The 20956-nt window shown below is 45.1% G+C and overlaps 1 protein-coding gene and 1 long non-coding RNA gene across 8 annotated transcripts in view; both read right to left on the bottom strand.

Moving 5' to 3' along the window:
* Positions 1-20956, bottom strand: part of znf521 (zinc finger protein 521) — a 126157-nt gene that overhangs the window by 84815 nt on the left and 20386 nt on the right. The window lies entirely within an intron of this gene.
* On the bottom strand, positions 9007-14794 carry LOC115405030 (uncharacterized). Its single transcript, XR_003933413.1, has 3 exons — positions 14782-14794; positions 12786-12787; positions 9007-9981 (listed from the first exon to the last, which is right to left on the bottom strand). It is a non-coding gene; the product is annotated as an uncharacterized LOC115405030 (long non-coding RNA).

Here is a 20956-nt window from a genome sequence, read left to right as displayed (position 1 = left end):
AAAAAAAAAAGCCATACTCATGAGTTGCAGTTTGATTAGTGTAAAAGTAAATCATGTTTGAAGAGTGAACGAAGCAAACTGTAAATGACTGTAAGCCTGTTGTTAGCATAGTATTGTCACCTGTTAGCATCAAAACACCTGTTTGCGACGTCTCGCTTTGAGCCTTTAAACTCTGCTCGCAAAGTATTTACTTGAATCGCCTGCACAAGTTAGCAAACTTAGCCAATCAACAAAAGCAGTTTAAATCCAGACTTACATCTATTGAGTACGTTTTAGGCGCTCCAGTAGTCTCGATTTGCAGTCGTTCATCAGCTTGTTAATGATATTGTAAAGTGTGTGATAGCGGAAATTAGCATTCATCCAGTTAGAATTTTAGTCCCACAAACTGGCATAAACTGACAGAGATTGAACAATATTCATCAGGGTAGCCAAACTTCTGGATTTTTTTGTTATGAATTCATAAAACTTCATGGTTTTCCTGTTTTTTTTTTCAAAGAACTATGAAACATTTATTTTAATTTACTGGCACTTTGGAAAGAACACTTCAGTTCTGTGTGGGTTCAGATAAGTTTAAAGCTCATGATACCAGACGTTGGATTTCAGTGATAATATTAGGTGGCAATAACCTCTTTTAATGTGGGGTTGACAGCCTCTAGAAGAAGAATCATAGTTAAGCTATGCTAATCGAGCATGGAGAAGCGCATTTTATTTCATATTTGTGCAAAAAAAAAAACAGTCCGATAAAAAAGGCTGAAGCGATCTAAGATTTTCCAGCTTAATTAAAAGGCAGTTAATTCAGCACAAAAGAGGAATATGTTCTTCTGAATGTCATCATGTGTGTTACACTGGCATACTGTTGCATCCTGCTTTAATAGAAAGATTATTCTTGATTTGGGTCGCGGCTTGTCATTAACGAGTGACGATTGGTCCCAAAGCCAGAATATTCTCACTATCGTTGTGTCTAATATTTGCCGAGCTTGTTTGTGCATTGAAATTAGCATGAAAACGAAAACCAGTAAAACGCATGTTTTCTACCTGAATTCATCTTGCAGACATGGTGTGTCAAACCTGACAATTACAATTGAACTAATGCTTTGCAAAAATCACAAATGAATTATTAAAACTATTGTGCTTCTACAGCAGGGGAAAGAGGTGATGCAACTTTTTGATGAACATAATACGTCACTCGCTCTTGTACATGCCAGGCACCAGGAAGGAGGGTAACTGTTCTTTCTCTAACCGGTGCATGTCCAGCACAAACAGAACAAGCCAACAGGTGAGGCAGCTCCGTCCTCCTCCTCCTCCTCCTCCTTCATCGTTCATTTGTATTTCTCTTTGCATTCGGGGGTTTGAGAGGTGGCGCTGAGCTCTGCGACTCCTCATTGTCTGAGAGGGAGGAGATGGATTCGGGGAATATAATCCCATACACTATGCATACAGCGGGGGAGAAAATATGGGCACGGGAGGTGGTGCACAGCCCCCTGGGTAATTTGTAAAACATGAGCCCTGGCACCCGAGTGCCATGCTGAAGCTCGGGTCAGGTGCCTCAGTCACAGGTGCACCATGGGAGCATCTTCGTGGACGAGGCGCAGTGGGCAACGTTCTGTTTCCCAAACATGTGGAAGTCTCCAGAAATCGGCTCCCGTCTCTATTTTTAGGAATATGTTGAACAAGATGTAGCGGAGGCGGTTCGTACTTTCTGAGCACCGCTCGCCGACATCGGAAGGTCAAACATCGTCTCTATTGAATGACGCGTCAATTCTTAAGAGTCGATATCTCCCACAGACACAGAATAATATCACAAACATGCCGCACATATCACACTACACATGTTATTACCGGGTCTTGATTAGGATTCGGCGGACGTAACATCCCACGCGCACGGTCTCCTGCTTTGCCGGGCCTCAGATAACCTTTATCCTATAGGGTTTAATTAATGTCAGCCAGTCTACTCTGCCTTTCAGAAGGAAACGACTTATTCCTTCTGCCCTCATGAAGCCCAAATCCCTCTGTTTCACCGGTGAGGCCGGCTGCCTTGTTTATCCCGACTACAGGTACCGCTCCCTATTAAGGCCAGCACTTGTTACGGGGGAAAAGGTTGAATTATTTACCAACAGCAGAGGGGAGGAGGAAGCAGAGAGAGCCGAGCATTTCATACATGGATGAGATTTTTTATCTTGCTCTGAGGTTATCAGCACGGCAAGGTTAATGATCCATAGATATTGGATACAGGTGTTGATTACCAAAGGAAGAGGTAACGCTGGCATGCCGGCGAGTTCTGTGCATTCGGTCATGTGTAAATAGGCGAGCGCGTTGCGCTAAGTAGACGCGGAGAGCGCTTGTGCGCACTCCTCACCCAGGGCAAACTGTCTGCATTCTATCTGCATCTCAGCCTCTGTGCACAATACAACAAAACATACAGAAAACAAAAGGGAGCACAGAGGGGGAGAGCGAGGAGACAGACCAAACAATAAACTCAACCACAAGAGACGGAGTTTGACTGTGTGTGTGTGTGTGTGTGTGTGTGTGTGTGTGTGTGTGTGTGTGTGTGTGTGTGTGCGTGTGTGTGTGTGTGTATGTGTGTGTGTGAATCAAAGAGGGAGACAGAAAGCCAGAGGAGGACATGGGAGATGAAGACAAATGCAGAGCGGGAGAGAGACAGAGGGCGGCGGAGAAAACGAAAGACAGAGGGAGAAATCAAATTTGCAAGAACATAACAAAAAGCTGTATCTCCGACAAAAGAGAACACACAAGGGTATTTGTCTAGCTGTCTGCACCAGCAGGATCCTCTGAAAGTTTATTAAACTAGAACCCTTCAAGAGAAGGCAGAGAGTAGTAAACTATACTACAGGGGAAGGAAGAGAGAGAGAGAGAGAGAGAGAGAGAGAGAGAGAGAGAGGGAGAGAGAGAACGGGAGGAGGGGGAGAGGTTGGAGAAGAAGAAGAAGAAAAAAAAAAGCTAGCTTTTCAGCCTCTGTCTCTCAGAAATTCTTTTATTTCAGCCATGCATTAAGTAACCTCCCCACTGAGTTCTGCTCCCCTTCCTGGTGTGGATAAAGCCGTCCCTCGGGGGAGCCGCTGGTAATTTCCAGCTTCGCCAGAAACTCAGGTATTAGAAAAGACCGCTTGGGGACCTGCCACAATATACCTTCACAATTTCATACGCTCTGAGAAAAAAAAAAAAAAAAAGAGAGGGAGCCCCTCCTTTCCTCCCTGCAGCCTACCCCCACCCTCCCAGTAAACCCCCTCGAGGGTCCCCAGTTCAAATTTCTGAAGTGCAGACAACGGGTGTATGTGTGGGGGAGGGCGGGCGGTGGTGGTGGGGGGGGCCCGTGGGACCGAGCACCAGCAATAGAAAATCCACTGCATAGAGGAGAAAAAAGCATTTCCTCTCTGGTCTGGCAGGAGTGCCTTTTTTCCCCTGGCTCCCACCAGAGGCTTTTTACAAAACATGTGTTGCTGACATGTTGACAGATTGCTCAGTGAAGTGTTAGGCGCATGCACACGGCTGGCCATTTAGGGGGACATGGCTTCCTACCCAACATCCTCTACCTGAGGCACCATGTTTTATACATCATCCCCCCAAAGAAAGAAAGAAAAAAAAAAGGGAAACAATAAAAGGTAAGGGAGTTGCTTCCTTTGTGAGCAGAGCAGAATATCACAGAGCAGGAGGAGAGACTGCGTATAACGCTGCCTTAGCTGAACCGCTCTGGCGGGGAGGAGCGACGGAAATGAGAAGAAGGGAGGGAAATGGTTTCGGGCAGGAAAGAGGGATGAAGCGGGGCGGCGGAGGACGGATGCGCGGTGCGTACAGCAGGTGAGCTCGTCAGACCAATAAAGGCGCCCGCACGACCCTCCCTCTTTGTCTCGCAGCGCCGGAGCCACCGGTGGCAGGCGCGAGGATGCAATCTGATCAAAGGCCAGCTACCAGATCCAACTTCTGCTCCTATCAGGGTATCGACAGTGCACGTCTTAATCGCCCTGCGGCTCAAAAAGTGCTGCCTTGGCAACAGGATGGAAATGGGGATCATAATGTATTCATGGTGCTGGCGACCTGGGGGCTGCGGAGCACACTCTCTGGGGACTGCACTTTACCCAGAGCCAGACGTGTCTGGGCAAAATCACTCCACACAAGACAGCAGCAGAATACTGAGGAGCCGTGACAGGATGGAGGGAGGCAGAGAGGAAGAAGAAACAGAAATAAAGAAACAAAGATGGAGGGAAACAACAGATCTGGTGTCAGAGATTACTGTAAAGACAAGAGGAAAGGTTACTCCATTACTCCTGTGCTGACTTGAGAACTTCAAAAGACAAACAGACAAAAGGGGAAAAAAAATAAAAAAAGAGGAGGCTGTGATTGGTGGAAAAGGGGGCTTGCTGGGATGAGTGGCTCTACCTTGAGAAGCCCGATGCTGCTTGACCAGGTGGGTGGTTGGCTGGGAAATAAATTGCAGAGGAAATTGGTCCAGATTATCAGGGCCACGAAGACACTCCGGCCACCGGTGAGGACGGATAAATGGACGGCTGAGTAAATGAACGGAGGGGATGGAAGACGGCAAGATTGATGGGCGAGCAGATGGATAGCCGGGCTGAACCGAGAGTCCAGTTACACCGACATCCAGCGTCTAATCCCACCCCACCGCCCCTCCACCCCCTCAAACACAAACAGAGCTGCTGCAATCACATTACACTTGTCTGCAACACTGTAATGCAATGCGCCCTGAATTCAGTAATCGCATTTTGGTTACTAATCAAACAATTACGTTACTCCCCGAATCGGTCCTACGTCTTTGATGATCTGCATCATCGGTGGAACAAATTCACCTTTCACGCTCATTCACATTGCGGTTACTTGGATTACATTCCTTCCTTGGATGACATGCAGTGTGCAATCAGCCTTTTGTTGCAATTTTGTACAACAACCATTTGGCTTCTTCTGCAAAGGAAAAAAGAATAAAAACAATGATAAAAGGGTAAAACAAACGACTAAACTACAAGCACACAATGATTTTTGTCTTCCTGTAGGGATAGGATGGCAACATTTTTGTCCAGTACAGTCATCATCAGTAGGTTCAGTGGTGGGAGTTTGATGTCTCCAAGTTCAAATCCCACTGCTGACAGGATCCCACTGTGTGCTGGATGCAAAAAAAAAAAGTTTCTAAATTCAGTTCAGAAAACAAGATGGCAGCCAAACGTGCAGGTATTCAAAACTGGATGGTAAAAAAATTAATAAATAAAAAAAAATATTCTAAATTAAACCATGATACCAACAATTTCTAGAGACTGTCACAAGATACTGGTGAATTAAAAAATTGCTTACAGGCGTGGGAAACGGACCATCTTGAAACGCTGCTACGAACATGCACATCACGGCCGTAGTTAGGAGTTCACTGACACATGTATGAGTAGATGGACAATAATAAGGTTTTCTCCTACTCCATATTCTCCTGGGACCTGGTAGCTTTATAGTTGACAGTCACCTGTAACAGAAATCCAACTTCCTCGTCTGTCCATATAAACGTGCATGTACTCATGGTTGCTAATGTTTTGTAACATTTTGTTTTCTGTACGGTTTCATTATAAAATCAACCAAGAGCACCAAGTCATGGCCTGGGACGCTTCCATCTTTTTCAGCCTTTCTGTTGTTACTATGTAAACTCTTTTAGTTTTTCAAAACGTTGAAGACTAGAAAAGATTTAAAAACTTGTGTGTGTAATGTTTTTCTGTAATTGTGTGTGCAATTGTGGCTGTTCATCGACTAACAGCACATCCAGTCATCATGTTATTCTTCTGATTAGGACTTATGAGAACATTTATCTGGATATGTTTAGCAAAAGAAGACAAACATAACAGTGAAGAACAAAGCTGTGTAACGTTGAAGACAAGTCAAACATAAATACATTTTTAAAAAAAGACCTTGTGTGTCTCTTTAATTAGAAGAGGGATCTGCGCTGATATTTAGCCACTGATGTTGCACTGCTGATTGGCAATCAAGCTGCAATATAACACAGTAATGTAATGTGCATCGGCTGCGATTTAGGCGGTCTAGTTACACTTACTAATCAACCAATTACTTGCACCACATTGTTCTCTTTGATAATGTGCATTATCTTCCTTTTATTCATGAGGATTGTGCACAATTGCGCGAGACCGCAGGAGACGGTGAAGAGACAGGCATTACTCTGAATCAGTGCTGATACATTACAGCACGTGCAGGCGTCGACGTGATCGTATTGACTGGCAATCAAGCCGCAATCGTTTCTTAATGTGTAATATCAATCCGGTAATCAGATTACAGGTCATGATTGCCACTAACTGCATCGTTCTTCTTTAACTGGGGCTGCTGCAACAGTTGCTTGACCTCCGTGTAAGAGGGAGGACAGAAATAACGGTTAAAGGTGGAAATGGACAAAACTCTGGACCTCTGCAAAAACCTTGAATACTCAAGGGTTTATTTCTTTTATAATATGCATATTAGTAATTCTTTTTTTTTAATTCTTTGAATTAATCCTGTATATCACAATGGAATATGGATATGAGTCTATTTTAGCAAGAATGTATATTAAAGGAGCGATGATTTGAATTCCATTCTACACGAAGTGAAGTGGTCCCGGAGTTGTATCCCACTTATTTCCCAATAAATTGATCGAAGAATTTAACTGTGTGCGTTTTTGGAACAGTCACAACCTCTTGAAAATGTGGGCATTAGACTAGATTTGACCAAAACGTGACCATAAAGAGCGATCTGCCGGCAGCCGGGCAGTCAAGTTTTCCTGTTTGGGGCTATTTCAAAAGCCGCGTTGCAGCCTTACTTTGATGAAGCGGATTGAAGAAAGATCTTCTGTGTCCTCTTTGAATCTTTGACTGATTAAAGGATTAATGTTATACTGTTGACGGGCAATTAAACAGCAACACATCTCAGGGTGTTGCAAAGTATTGCAAGCACACTTTACGTACTGCCTTGATTTTCTTTCTGCAGGAAGCAACAAAGTTGTCTGACATTACGTGTGTTTAGAAAAGCTGCAGAACTGGTGAATCAGCTGAAGAGAAAGACCAAAAACACAACTGTTTAGGTTAAAGATAAGAACATTTGTTTGAGTTTCTGACTGTGAGGTGCAGAGTTGTGCTGTTTATGGCTCTCTGTGCAGCAGGATTGCGGCATTATTTTGATAAAGTGCACAAAAGTAAGATCCCGTGTACGCTCGTTACAGTGTTGACTTGCAATTAAGCAGCGATACGTCTCGGGATGTTCCACTCTTGCAGGTATATTGGCAAAAGTACCATCGTGAATACGTTTCCACAGAGAGTAGCAAAGCCTTGACACACATTGTTTTATAAAAGATACTAAATGCATGAATCAGAACAATCCCTTTCTCACACACACACACATATATATATATACACAAGACGTCCAACATCTAATACACACACGCGCGGAAATGCCCACATGCACAAACAAACACAAAGCTATAGCCTGACCTGCTTTCCCTCAACAGGAGGGCAGCTACAACAGGCACCATGCCAGGTAAACATCCTCAAGCCTTGTGCACTCACTGCAGAGGGTAAAGCTCAATGCTGGAAACACACTCTAAAATACAAGGAATAGTCAATTATGTTTAGGGTCGGCAAGACATTCAGAGAATATATATTCCTCATACATGGCCCTCCTGCTGTATTTAGGGGAGGGAAGAAAAAAACCCCACAACTTTTTGCTGCATTTTATATCAAGGTTCCTCCTGTAACGGAAAGTCATAACACTTCCCCCCTAGAGGTGATGATTCAGATGCATTAAGTCTCCCAAAATGAGAGGATTCACCTGCAGACTGCGGTGTGTCCTTCTGCACTAACTACCCTCCACACGTAGTACACCCTCAGGCATTCAACCTAGGGCCACAGACAACTCCCCTGTCTGTCTCTCCTCCTTCCCTTCAGCTGACAGGTTCTCGGGCTGCTAAGCTCCGGCGCGGACCTCTGTGTTTGTGATGACTGTGCAGAGCAATCAGGGGAGAGACGGAGGGAAGGAAAGCAGGCGAGGGGATGATGGAGACGGGCGAGGAGAGGAAAGCGGGGCGAAGAGGAGGCAGAGAGAAACAAGGACATCACAACAGCGTGCACTCGCGGAGAGATGACCCCTGGCCATCCCGAGGCATCTGGTTTATCTGGCTGTCTGTGTAAGCCACGCACACACCTAATGACTCCAGACCGCGCCGCGTCCCACAGGTTTTTTTTATCCCGGATTACGGATAGGGAATGACAATGGGCTGGTAAACTACTGTGCCGCACGTCTAAGAGCTCACATCAGACAAGGAGTTCTTCATGATGAAAAGAGCGGGGCCAGCGGTGCACGAGGTTCAAAGTTACTGAGAAGTTACAGCGGTAGTTTCTGAAATTCACACACTTTACTGTGAATGTAAGGTGGCACGGTGGGTTGGTAACTCTCTTCTTAAGTTACTGGCTACTTTTTAAAGAAATAGTACTATTTTAAGGGACTGGGTTTGCATGTTCTCCCTGTGCCTGTGGTTGGCTCCCTGCTGGAACTGTCTCCTGCCTCCAGCGACTGATGGAAGTTGGAAAAAGCAGGTGCAGAAGTTGGACGGATATTACCAATGCATTCATTCATTTTCATTCATTTTCCACCGCTTTATCCCTTTCGGGGTCGCGGGTGGCTGGAGCCGATCCCAGCTGCTGTGGGCGAAGGCGGGGTACACCCTGGACAGTTCGCCAGTCTGTCGCAGGGCTGACATATATAGACAAACAACCATTCACTCACACATTCATACCCTAGGGGCAATTTTAGGGTGATCAATTAACCTACCATGCATGTTTTTGGACCGTGGGAGGAAGCCGGAGTACCCGGAGGGAACCCACGCACACACGGGGAGAACATGCAAACTCCACACAGAAAGGCCCCGAGCCCCGGCCGGCATTTGAACCCAGGACCTTCTTGCTGTGAGGCAAGAGCGCTAACCACCGCGCCACCGTGCGGCCGCCAATTACCAATGCACCTGTTAAATATTTGCACCGCGGGTTTAAGGCACCTATACCTTCACTGCTGCTGAGCCGCTGATTTGTATGCATCATCAATAGTATATTACTTCTGAAAATGAAGGTCAACTATACCCATAACTCAGAATTGTGCATAATGCAGGGAGGGGGGGCCGACATGGAGATGCAGTCTGGACTCTAACCTCCCTACTCTCCAGCCCCCCACCCTCATGTTGCATGGCGCTGCCGAACAGACCTCAATCTACCACTGCGGTGGAGATTAGTAATCATCTAGGGTCTTCATATTGATGGCCAGGCTCAGCTTGTTTGCATATTTACTGGCCTCAGAGCCCAGTCGCCTGAGGTGAGAAGCAAATTACATTTCTGCTTACCCCCACGCACACAACTCTCTCACACACTCCTTTCGATTTCTATCCCTCTTTTTTTTTTTTCTTTTTCTTTTTTTTTTCTCCACAACCTTGTTTCTCTTAACATGCTGATCAGTCATCTTGCGGTAAGCATCCTCGCTCGCCCTGGTTGCATCTGAATGGCGGTCTCATTTGGCTAACATCATCACAGCGTAATCTTGTTGGAGAGAGCAATCAGTTTACTTTGGAATTAGGTATTCCGTTGGCGGGCGCAGAGAGAGGGAAGGCTCACAGGGTTTAAAGGATGCAAACGAAAGCATGCTCTCCAGAATACAGTCTGGAGCCTGATTGGGTGATAACAACCCACACAGGCTCCATGTGAGAGTAATGAATGGCCAATGGGAGGCCTGAATAATAATGCAATTGGATTAAAATCCAATCACAAGATGGTTTTGTCTGTTGACTTTGTTTGTGGGGTATGTTCTACAAACCAAGTTCATGATGAGAAAGATGCATCATGCTTTGACTGGGGGGGGCACATCATGTCCTAATATAAAGATTACCACTCTGTTTACTACGGCCTGATCTCTCCTGGCTGCCATTCTTGCAGGATTTTGTTGATCTGATTTCTTTGTGCATGCATGGCATGTCGGATGGGCTCAATGAGACCGGGGTAGCAGTGGACGTTTCTCGACTCGCATAAATCAGAGGCGGCCACAGGTGGTGGGCTTAACCATTGGAAATGAGACATTTCAACACTTTCTGAAGCATTTTTCAAAACATTTTGATGGTTGATTCTCACTGAACATCTGTAAAATCTTTACAGTGTCAGTAAAGATACGGAGGTCAGTGCAGAGACACGTCTCAGAGACGTGTCTCTGCACTGACCTCCATATCTTCACTGACAGTGTCATTAAACGAAGCGATAATCCAGTCGTCAATATTTAATGTTTCACTCAGTGAATTACCAGCAGCATGCTGTAATTAGTTAAAACTCTTCCACCTGTCAATCGCTCTCTGCTCATCACTGGTTTCCTTTACAGCTTTACTGTGATTGGCTATAGAAGGGAAAAGGGGCGGGGCCAGAGTGAACAGTTACAGACCAGATGTGGGTTTTTTTTTGTGTGAAAGAGTTTCAAACTTCAGAGAGAATAAAACCACTTAAACCCTCAGATCAGGCACATATGAATGAGTGTTGTATTTTAAAATAATGAAATGCCACTATCACAAGTTTCATGTGAAAAGGTAAGACGGCCCAATGTGGTGTCATAAGTTTTCTGAAGTTTTCCAATTTACTTTTTTACAATTTTTTAACTGAAAATCACTGGCTGAACATGAGAGAAGATCAACAGCAGTGTTTATTCTGTTATAAGTTAAAAGTAAAGCGACAATCAAACATTTACAGAAATTAATGAAATCCTACAAAATCAAAGTACAAATCCTGTAACTTTATCATATTTTACAAAAAAAATCACTTTCCAGTCGATTGATTGACTGATTGCTCCATGCAAGCACAAGTCGTCTTTGTGTTTTGTTGACTTTGTTTTGTTTTTTTTTCTTCTTAGATTTTTACGATTCTGACTTATGGTCTGAAATAGTTTGAACTGTCATTCAAACAAAATGTTTGTAGAATGTTTGAGACTTAATGGTGAATAATCACACTTTTATTCAAAAATATGGGAACTTTCATTTGGGAAATATGATTTCTGCAACAGCAGTTTTAATCATTCCAAACTTTTTTAATTGACGGTTAGAAACAGGAAGTTCTCAAACTGCAGTCACTTTTTCCGATAAGGGCGTAACGTCTTGCATACACGAGTTCCAAGCTGGCACGCTCTTGATCACATCGATCGGCTCCTCCGGTATGATTGATCAGGCTGACAGGTTGGAGGTGGGATAGATTAGATGACCTTTGCGTCCTCCGGGGCTCTGCTCCGTCCCTCCCTCTCCTCCTCTCTAAACTCCACTGCTCTTAACGTTAAGAGGACATCTCTGTATCCGTTGACAGCGCGGTCGTTACAGTCTGTGCCGACACACGCTGCCAGAGCGCCGTCCAGCTGGTGGCCTCCGAGACCTCAAACGACACCCACCCTGCCCATAAAGCTCAATTTATGAACCCACCTTCCAGTCTGAAAATGGCAATTAGCACGAAGGAACAAATGTGTTACTTCACATGATATTTGAGTATCCCCTGTCCTTGTGGGTGGCTTAACTCCCCATATCCTGGAGTCTAGGAGTGGCTGCTCAACTGAGTCCCATAGCAAGCCCCCACCCAAACACATCCCCCCTGGCCAACAAAAACAACCCTGGGGATGGAGGAAGGGGGGGGGGGGGGGGGGGGGGGGAGTGGACGCCGGGTCGGTGATAGAGTGTAGCCCCAAAGCTCCTAAAACCACAGTGGCTGCGGCAGGATGCCGTCACAGCTGGCCCAGCTCCTTCCTGTGGGCCCGCTGCACAGAGCTCAGCCTGCGGGGAGACATAAACCTGTCGGCCTGGTCACTCTTTCCACCGCCCTCCATCTCCAGTCCGCTCCCTTCCTCCCATTACTCCCCAAAGTTTGGCAAAAGCCACCTCAGGAAAAAAAAAAAAAAAAAAAGCCCTCTGGTGATCAATGTGCTGTACATTTCCACGCAGGCAGAAGTAAGAAATCCGGCGACCTTCTCCTCATGGGGGGACGTCGGTGGCTGCGAATGTTTTTCTTTGAGGTGTCTGTGAATGAGGCTCATTGGCTCCACGTCACCGACTCCAGGTGTAGATTATCACACGGCGACACGGGGCAGAAAGCTTTCTGGCTCCCAAACACCGTCCAGCATTAAAGAGTCCAAAGGTCACAACCACGTCTGCTCATATGGCGGGATTTTATAGATCCAGATATACAGAATATTATGGAATGGAACGGATTACTGCTGCTGCAATAATAACAGGCAGAATTTAAATCGCTTTCTTAACTTTACGACTCTCTTTCACATCCAACAGACATGTTGATGGTCATAGAAACAGTTTTCCATTCAAAGGTGAACAGTGTTCCACAAAATATGTTTGTTTTTTTAATTCGATAGAATACGAATGATTTTTATGTTAATGCTGCAGATGGTATTATTGTTAAGGACATTTAAAATTAGAACATTTTTGCATTTACACAGCAACATTTTGAAAACGATGTCTGTTTACATGGCAAAGGCAGAAACACTGAAAGCGATGTGGTTAGCACATCAGGCCTCTAGTGGCTGCTGTGGTAAAGAAAACACACACCGGCACAAAGATGACGCCATAAGCCTTAAAAACGGCGAGTACACAGACATTCGTATGATCAGATGACGGGACAGAACTCTCAGATTAAAAACTACCAAGTCCCAGGAGAATGCGAACAGGCAGTCAAGCCAGTCTGGAGGAAATCACTGTTATTGATCTACTCGCGCATGCGTGGAAGAACTGCTCTCTGCCATTGTGGTGTGCATGCTTCGAGCACCGTGGTCGTGTAAACAGACACCGAATCTCAATGAATCTTTTGTGTTTTCATCTGAAAGCATGCATGGGGTCTAACATAAAAAAAGAAAATGTTTTGACAACCCTCATGCATAATGATGATTATGATCAGGCCATTTTCTTCATGTTGTACAGAATAAAACTGAACATGACTGGTCTAGGCCCACCATGGATATGAACAAATGTTGGAAAACTTTGATCAAAAAAACTGTCTGAAAAGTAGCTACAAATTGAGCAAAACCAAGAACAACTGACTGAATCCAGATTTTGGGAGTAAAGCGAAGATAAATCTCCTCAATACTCCACAAAGCATCAGTGAGGAGAGCGAGCCCAGAATGTCCATAAAGATTTTTTTTCTTCTTTTTTTAAATACATTTGTGCCTTTTTTCTTTGTGCTTCGTTATGTTTCTGTGGATCTGCTTCATCATTATTCCGGTGAGCAGTCCCACGTTTGAAAGAGGAAAAAAAAAAAAAAAAAAAAAGAAAATCATTTGAATTCCGGGGACCCAGAGGAGAGCGAGCGAAAACCCAGAGGTAAGATCCAAGCTCGCTCTCCGTGCCCTTCCGCTGGCTGCCTACCTGGTAAACATCTCCACAAGCTCCTTGCTTTCAAAACACGTCAACCGGTGCCGATGTACTTTAGACCGGCCCGGCCGAGCAGGGATTGAGACTTTTATTTGTTTTTTTTTACTTTTTTTTGTTGTTTTTTTTTTTTCCCCGTCTCTCTTCCGAGCCACCACACATAACCTGTCTGGCATTAATGATGCTGTTAATAAAAATGCGGCGGGTCTGTGGGTGGATTTGCCTGGCAGGTCTGGTGCCTGTCCTTCTCGGAGATAAGCCCACTGCCGGCCTTATCTACCTCCCACAGCCCCACCCAGCAGTGCCGAGCACCGGACACACAACCAGTCAACTCATCACCGGCTAATTACCACCTCCGACTGCCTTACAAAGCAGGCCTGGACTCACACTGCCGCCGCCGCCGCTCAGATTGGCTCTCCCCTACCTTCTCCCTCTTTGTCTCCCTCCACCATCCCCTCATCAAACTTCCCCTGCCCTCGTCTCCATACATTTCACTTGTCTCTCCTGGCTAGCTTCGTCCTCTCCTTCTCTATTTTATCCGCCGGAGCCGACAGGCACTTTTGAAGAATATCCAGCGAGTGCAGAGTTTCATTGCAATATTTTCCAGCTGTCACTAGGAGGAAGGAGGAAGGTGGGGGGGGGGGGGACGAATGCACGGCCTCATTGTGTGTGGTCAGGTAAATCCTCCCGCCAACCAAAAGAAAAGGGCTAATGTCATTTATGTGTACGGTTTCTGGGTGAAGGCTCAAGCCATTTGCGAGCTGGAGTCGGTTCAATCTCGCAGCTCCGGCAGAGCAGTCGAAGTCGCTTGTGTTACAAAAGGGAGGGAGCGGTTTCTTTTATTCAATTGTTTTCCACTTCCACGAGCGTGTGCCAAGGGGGAGGAAAGCGCCGGCTTAACACGCTCTGCAATTCAACACGGCCAGACGCAGTCCTATTAAGATTTAATGTGCCATTCTTCTGCTTGTGCCGCTGAAAAAGACTCGCAGGCTGAGGAAGAGAGCGAACAAAGAGCGCGGCGGAGCCCAGGCCGGGGAGACGGACGGAGGGAGAGCAGAGGGGAAGGCGAGACCGGCGGCTCCGCGGGCCGGTTCCTCGCCGCGCAGGCCTTTCCAAACGGGCCGGGGGGAGGGAGTGCGAAAACAACACCAGTGTCGTTAATGTTAGCGTCATTACTCCGGCTCTGGGTGAGAACATGAGATTATCTGTGTTTTGTCCACATGTCGGCCCGCGACCGCGGCTGCCTGCTTAAGAAAGAGGTCAACTGGATGAAGTCGCAGCGTGCGCTCGGCCTCTTGGGCGATGAATTATGTGTCGTCTGAAATGCAAAGTGCAGGCACGCAGGTGCTCCGAGGCGGCACGTGCACGTACGTGTGTGTGTGTGTGTTTGCACGCCTTAGCGGATGACTGATTGAACAAGTAAACATGAGAGGGACAGCGAGGGGGGGGGGGGGGGGGGGGGGGGCAAAGCAAGAGTAGCCTCAAACACTCAGCATCGCTGGCGTCGAACGCGACCTGCTCTATTCTTATTTGATTGTTTTCCTGCAGAAAATGCAGCCCTCGTCTGACAAAGACCAATAAATACTTTATACAGTGCATAATGTGTGCAGTGTGAAGCACAGGGGAGAGAGAAGGAGGGCGTCCTCGCGAGGGCATATGCTTTGAATTCCTAATGACACTCCTGTTAACGTCGCCGGCACTGTTGCACAAAGAGGGGAAAATGCGCGAGGATGCTACACCGTCTACTCTAATGGCACCTTTCTACCTCTCTTAACCTTGTCTTTTTCTTTTTTATTTCTCACAGCAGCCCTCTCCTCTTATCCAACACGCACAAACACATACAACAGGAAAGACTGGAGCCCAATTGTGGGAGCTCACTCTAGCATGAGGTCTCTTTTCAGTGGCTGCGTTGTGCCAGAAGTAGCTATTCTCCCCTGACCGCCTCTCCTCCTTTTCAAAGCCTTGTAATCAGTGTGCTACTCTTTGTACCGGGATGTCGCGAGACACCCCGGCAAAAGCACAGCAGAATTTCTGATGAACGGCGGCGGCTGCGACGGCGGCGGCTCCGAGTTCGGCTAATCAGGTCTTGCTCGTGTCGCTTTCCTCTTATGTGAGCCCCTTTTGAAGCAAATAAAGTCTTTGCAGTTTGGCACATTCTTCTTGGCAGCCACAAAGCAGCTGTTGGATCAATACACAAAGTTAGTAGGGAGGGGGGGGAAAAAAGGAAAAACAGCACAACCAATAGGAGCCTGTTGGAAAGAGTTAGTATGAAACATGGACTGCCAGGAGCCTGCTCATAGTTGAGGGTATTACTGAATGTTTCCATGCCGCTGACCTGAAGACTTGATGTAAATGAATTCAAACACTTCAAACAAACATGTGGAAGGAAAACATATCAGAGGGCTTGAAGAAAATTTGGTTCCTCGCCTCAAACTTCATATTAGAAATGTGTTTAAACTATTTCTATCGCATTAGCATCCTCAGTACTGTGGCTGCGTGTTATTGTTTTTCACTCAGTATTAGTATTTCATTTGTATTTTTCTCATAAATCTGAAATGTGTTTTTATTGAAGCTGAGTGCATTTTTGCCAAGTCTACAGGGATGAAGAAAGGGGGAAATCTACATAATATAAATCCATATATGGCCCAGTTATCTCTCCCTCTCTTTCTCACCCTCTCTGATTGATTCCTTTATCTGAGGGAAGCAGAAGACATGCTCTGTTTGCTCGCCCAGTGGCCGGCAGGAAAACAGAGAAAGACACTTATTAAAAAGGTCATCTCACAGAGGGTTAAAATAGCAGGGCACGGATCTCTCTGGGGGGAGCGGCCGTGCCCCTCCTCTAGTGAAGGACACAAGGAAAGGTGTTGCTCAAGGGAGCTGGACTCGTAATGAAAGAATGGCCACCGGGCTGACAGCTCTTGTGTGCACTGAGGCTATTCAAATACCTTCAGAGACGCAGAATTGAGGAATTGACAGCGAACGGCCGAGTGGAAATGCAATCTTTTGAATTAAAGTCGGAGCTGGAGGTGGTATTTTTATTTACAGTGTGGGCCAGCCAGTAAACACGGGCGGAAATGAGAAGAGGAGGGAGCCGGGCTCTTTCCACGTTCTCCTCTGCCCGCCGTGGCGACCTCATATCTGGCGCTCCGTTTCGTGCCAACTGAGAACAAAAGTCAAACTGCAGACGACGCTTCTCCGGCGGAGGATCCGCAACAATGCGAGCGTGCACAGACAATGCCGAGAAGACAGTGAGACAAAGCATTTGTGAAGTGTTTTTTGGAAGGGCCTGTGGAACAGCTATGCCTCCAGCCTCCTGTCTCCTCCCCAGGGCAGCCTAAAGCCCTGTCGGCAGGATGCTGATCCCCACACGGAAACCTGATCCGCAGCCATCCTGGAGCCGGAGGGGGGGGGGGTGGAGGGGAACGGAGGAGCGTTCTCTCGCTCTCTCTCTCCCGTTCTCCCTCTCCCCCCACAGAGCCCCTCCACTCCTGCCCCAGAGTTAAAGGGGTGCTCTGGGGGAACATTCTTCCAGCCCTGCCCCAGCCAGCCTCCACTCTCAACTCTCTGGAGGAGCATTCTTCCAGCCCTGCCCTAGCCTTCACTGGGATCTCCAGGGGAGCATTCCTGAAGCCCTGCCCCAGCCCAAGACGGGCTCCCCGGGGACACATTCCTGCAGCACTCTCTCTCCCTCTGCCTCTCTCTCTCTCTCTCTCTCCCCATCTCCCTTTCTCCGGCTCTCGCCTTCCTCCGCAGTCCAGCATTAGCGCGATCAATAGCACCGATCGCATCGGGGACACGAGGCAATCCATACCCATGCGCTCCCTTAGCGCACTGCAGTGGTCACGGCTTAAGTGCACGGAAAGGTGTTACACCTCTTCCAGACGGGGTGGTGGCGGTGGGGGTGGGGGTGGGGGAGACAATGGCGGCCATTGATTGCGGTGACATGTAACATCTTTCTCTCTCTGTGTCCACCGGGCGTGGTCCACATGCAGTTTGGACTTCACTCGGTCTGCTCTGTCTCAGTCCTGCTATGAAGGAAAAAAACGAAAGCAACACATGTGGTTGTGTGTGTGTGTGTGTGTGTGTATACACAGGCATGTCTGGTTCTCATAACACACACACACATACACAATATATATGTGCTAATAGCCCGGGGGGAAAAGAGCCGAGTCGCTGTCAGGAAGCGAATCTCCGCACGTGGATCGGTTCCAGTCGAGCTCTGCAATTTGTTTACCAAAAAAAAAAAATCAAACATTTGAAATTGTAAAAAATGGAGGGAGTTTAGCAGGTGCTGCTGCTTGATTAGAAAGTGCTTCTAATAAAGGATCCATCTGTGAGTAGAGACTTGATGTAAGGCAGATTAATTGGTCATGGATGTCTACATAATGCCACATAGGAAATCTCCTCCCATATTCCAGAGAATACACAAACACGCACACGCACACACACACACACAGGCACACACACGTTCAGAGTACTTAGTATGCCATCTAGAAGTTTCTTTTCTCCCACTGTGTTTGAATACTAATAGAGTGTTTCTGCACAATCACAATACCCTAATGGCAATTAGATTCTTTTGTTTGGTTTCCACAGGGGCTCTTATCCAAACTGTGATTTTTTTTTTTCCATCATTGAGCAATTAAGAGTTATTTGTCCGTAAGATTGACATTTATAAAAGGCGGGATTAATTATAGCAAAAATATGGCTGAGTCAGTCATGACCACACTGAAGAATAAAGACCTGTCAACAGCATCAAACACACTTCTATAAACACGAGCCGTCAAAAGAGGTTCCTCACGTCTCTATTCAGCTTAAATACGACTTATTTTATTTACCAGGCTCCTCAAAAAAAAAAAAGCTGACCGTCCTCGCACGCCTCGATGGAGATCGGGTGGCACGTTGAAAAGAGGGTGACGGGAGGGCCTGCACTTAAGTTTCCCCCCCTCAAACCAGCGAGCGCCTTTGTTGGATGCAAAAAAAGTGAACAGAGCATTGATTTTCACACCTCCACTCGGCTGAGTGTCACCATTTCCAATAAAAACATGACACACGCGTGCATATGGAGAGGCGGACGCACTTCTGCTTAAATAAACACGGGATGCATTCATGCAACATGTTCGGCAGTCACATGACATCAGTGCTGCGATGCAGCGGAGTCATTCTGTTCAGCTGGAAATCAAACCTTCGGTCACTGCTTCTCAAATAACAGATCAAACTCCAACATTCCTTTACTCGATCGCCAAACTCCTTTTCGCCAGATTCCTTTTTTTCATATTTTATTTCATCTTTTGATTACAACACATCTACTTCTATCAGTAAATCAATATTCTTCCTTTTTTTATTTTATTATAAATTATTGTTAATCTTATTCCATTTGCACTATATAAACAAAATATTTATTATTATTTTACTGCATTCGATAGAGACGGTGTACTGACTGAGAATCCATTTTACTGTATTTGTTTTTGTCTTTGTTTTCTGTTTTCAGTCACATTTCCCAGTTCTTTTTTATGATTATTTCCTTTAACTGTCACGTTCTAATATTTTCTTGTTTCTACATTTTATTATATTTATTTTTACCATTTCTGTAGTCATTATTAAATGCAAGAGAGACAGTTTAAAGGTAGCATTAAGCTGATATAATTCCCGTTTTATTATTATTCTTTGTTTTTATAATGAGTCTCCTTTTTTCCCCCATTTTTCTCTGACTATTAAACGTCATTTTACTTTGACTTCGATCTGCGACTCCGGGCTTAGTTTAGTTTTATTTGCCTTTTTTTTCGTGCAGTTGCCGCTTCTTTGAGCAAGAATTCTGAGCTGGTTTTATACAAATGAAGATATTATGATCGAAGCACAACAGCAGTGCAAACAGCTGAAGCTCATCATTAACTCGTCTCACAAGTTTAAAAACGATTAAATTAAGGACACAAAATGACTCTGTATCCTTTTTAAAAAAAAGATTTTTCAAATAAATCATCCAGAATTCAAGCGTCGGATCAGGCGTGTCAAATCAGCCGTACTGTGAGTTAGAGAGTCATTTCAATTTTTGTCTGCAGAAAATGAGACTCAACGTTGTTTCTTGGTCTGTTTTTACTTTTTTTTTTAAATTCTACTTTTCTGAATATTTCTAACTTTTAGGATTCCTTTGTTTATTTTCTTTGCTGTTAAATTGATTCTATTTTCGTCAGCAGTCAGTTCTTTCCAGTTCAGTTATTACTAGATTCATTCAAACTTCAATTAAAAAAAAAAGCAGTTATCCAGCTCTTTATAACTGACCTTGTCTGAGGGATTAGTTTATCAAAGTCTGAGGAAACAAGAAATATCATTACTTTAACATACATGGTTTGAGCTCACCCCAGAAATGTGTGCTTGATGCAAATGTGGCACAGCTGAAATGGAAAATCACAACATCACTCCTTTAACGTTTTGAGGTCAATTCAGTTTTTCGACTTTTCCATCATGAAGAAATCTAAAAAAATGTGAAAGAAAGCTAAACTTTCGATGCACAGTAAATGTTCTTAAAAAGCAGTTGACCAAAGTTTACATTTACAGCCCTATATGCATCAGTAAAACTCAATAAACCGATATAAAATGCTATAAATCAGGCCAAGAAGCATTAGTACAACTTAATCGAAACATAAACATCCAAACTTTGTTTTTCTTCGTTTCATTCGCTTCTTCTCCGGACACATGGCTATAGTTCATGCAGGAGTCAGATCAGACGTGTGTGAGCGGCATTTATCTGTCCAAGTGTGAGAAAAAAAAAGTGCAGGATGAATGTAAAAGCTGCAGCTTGCTGTTTCGTCTTTAGTTGCCTTGGATTTTCTTTCATGTTCCTATTATAAAGAGCTAAAAAAGAGCCGTGCTTTTACATGACAGACAACTCTAAAGTTCCAAAAGGGAGTAATAAATAAAGAATGGTTTAGAAGTAACATGTACAATGTAATCCATTACATTTTTGAGGAGTAATGAGCTCAACTGTCCCGTACACACACACACATTTGTTTGGCTTGTTTCTTGGGACTGTGTTCCCAGTTAATGGAAAATCTTGGTGAATCTGGAGGGATATCGAACCCATCATTTGTGGTTTGCTGTGAAATAGAAATGTAAACAGCAAGGAAACCAAAGCAGCATTTCCTTTAACTCTTCATCCGACAAAAGCCTCCTTTTCTTCGCATTTGTTCCAAACTAACAATGGTAAGTCGACGCTTCAACAAATGACTCAATAGTTGTGGCAAACACTGAGATCAGTTTTGCTTGTGCAGGATTTTCAGAAACTGATTTTCTGACAGACATCTACCTCAGTTTTAGGCCAGAAAACATGTGATTTTTGGTTACTTTTAGACATTCTGAAAAGATTTTATGATTTATAAACAGTATTTAATGTCGTAAAAGACCCTTTAGGATCACCCAAATGCCCTGAAAAGGTTAAAATCTTAGTTTTGAGTGCTGCATCATGCAGGGAATTAATATTATTTTGGCTGCTGCTCTGTTTTTGATGATCAGAAAGGAAAAAAAAAAAAAAAACATGGGAAA

Source organism: Salarias fasciatus, chromosome 18 (assembly GCF_902148845.1).
Source record: "Salarias fasciatus chromosome 18, fSalaFa1.1, whole genome shotgun sequence".
NCBI lineage: Eukaryota > Metazoa > Chordata > Actinopteri > Blenniiformes > Blenniidae > Salarias > Salarias fasciatus.
This window is presented reverse-complemented; position numbering and strand designations above follow the sequence as displayed.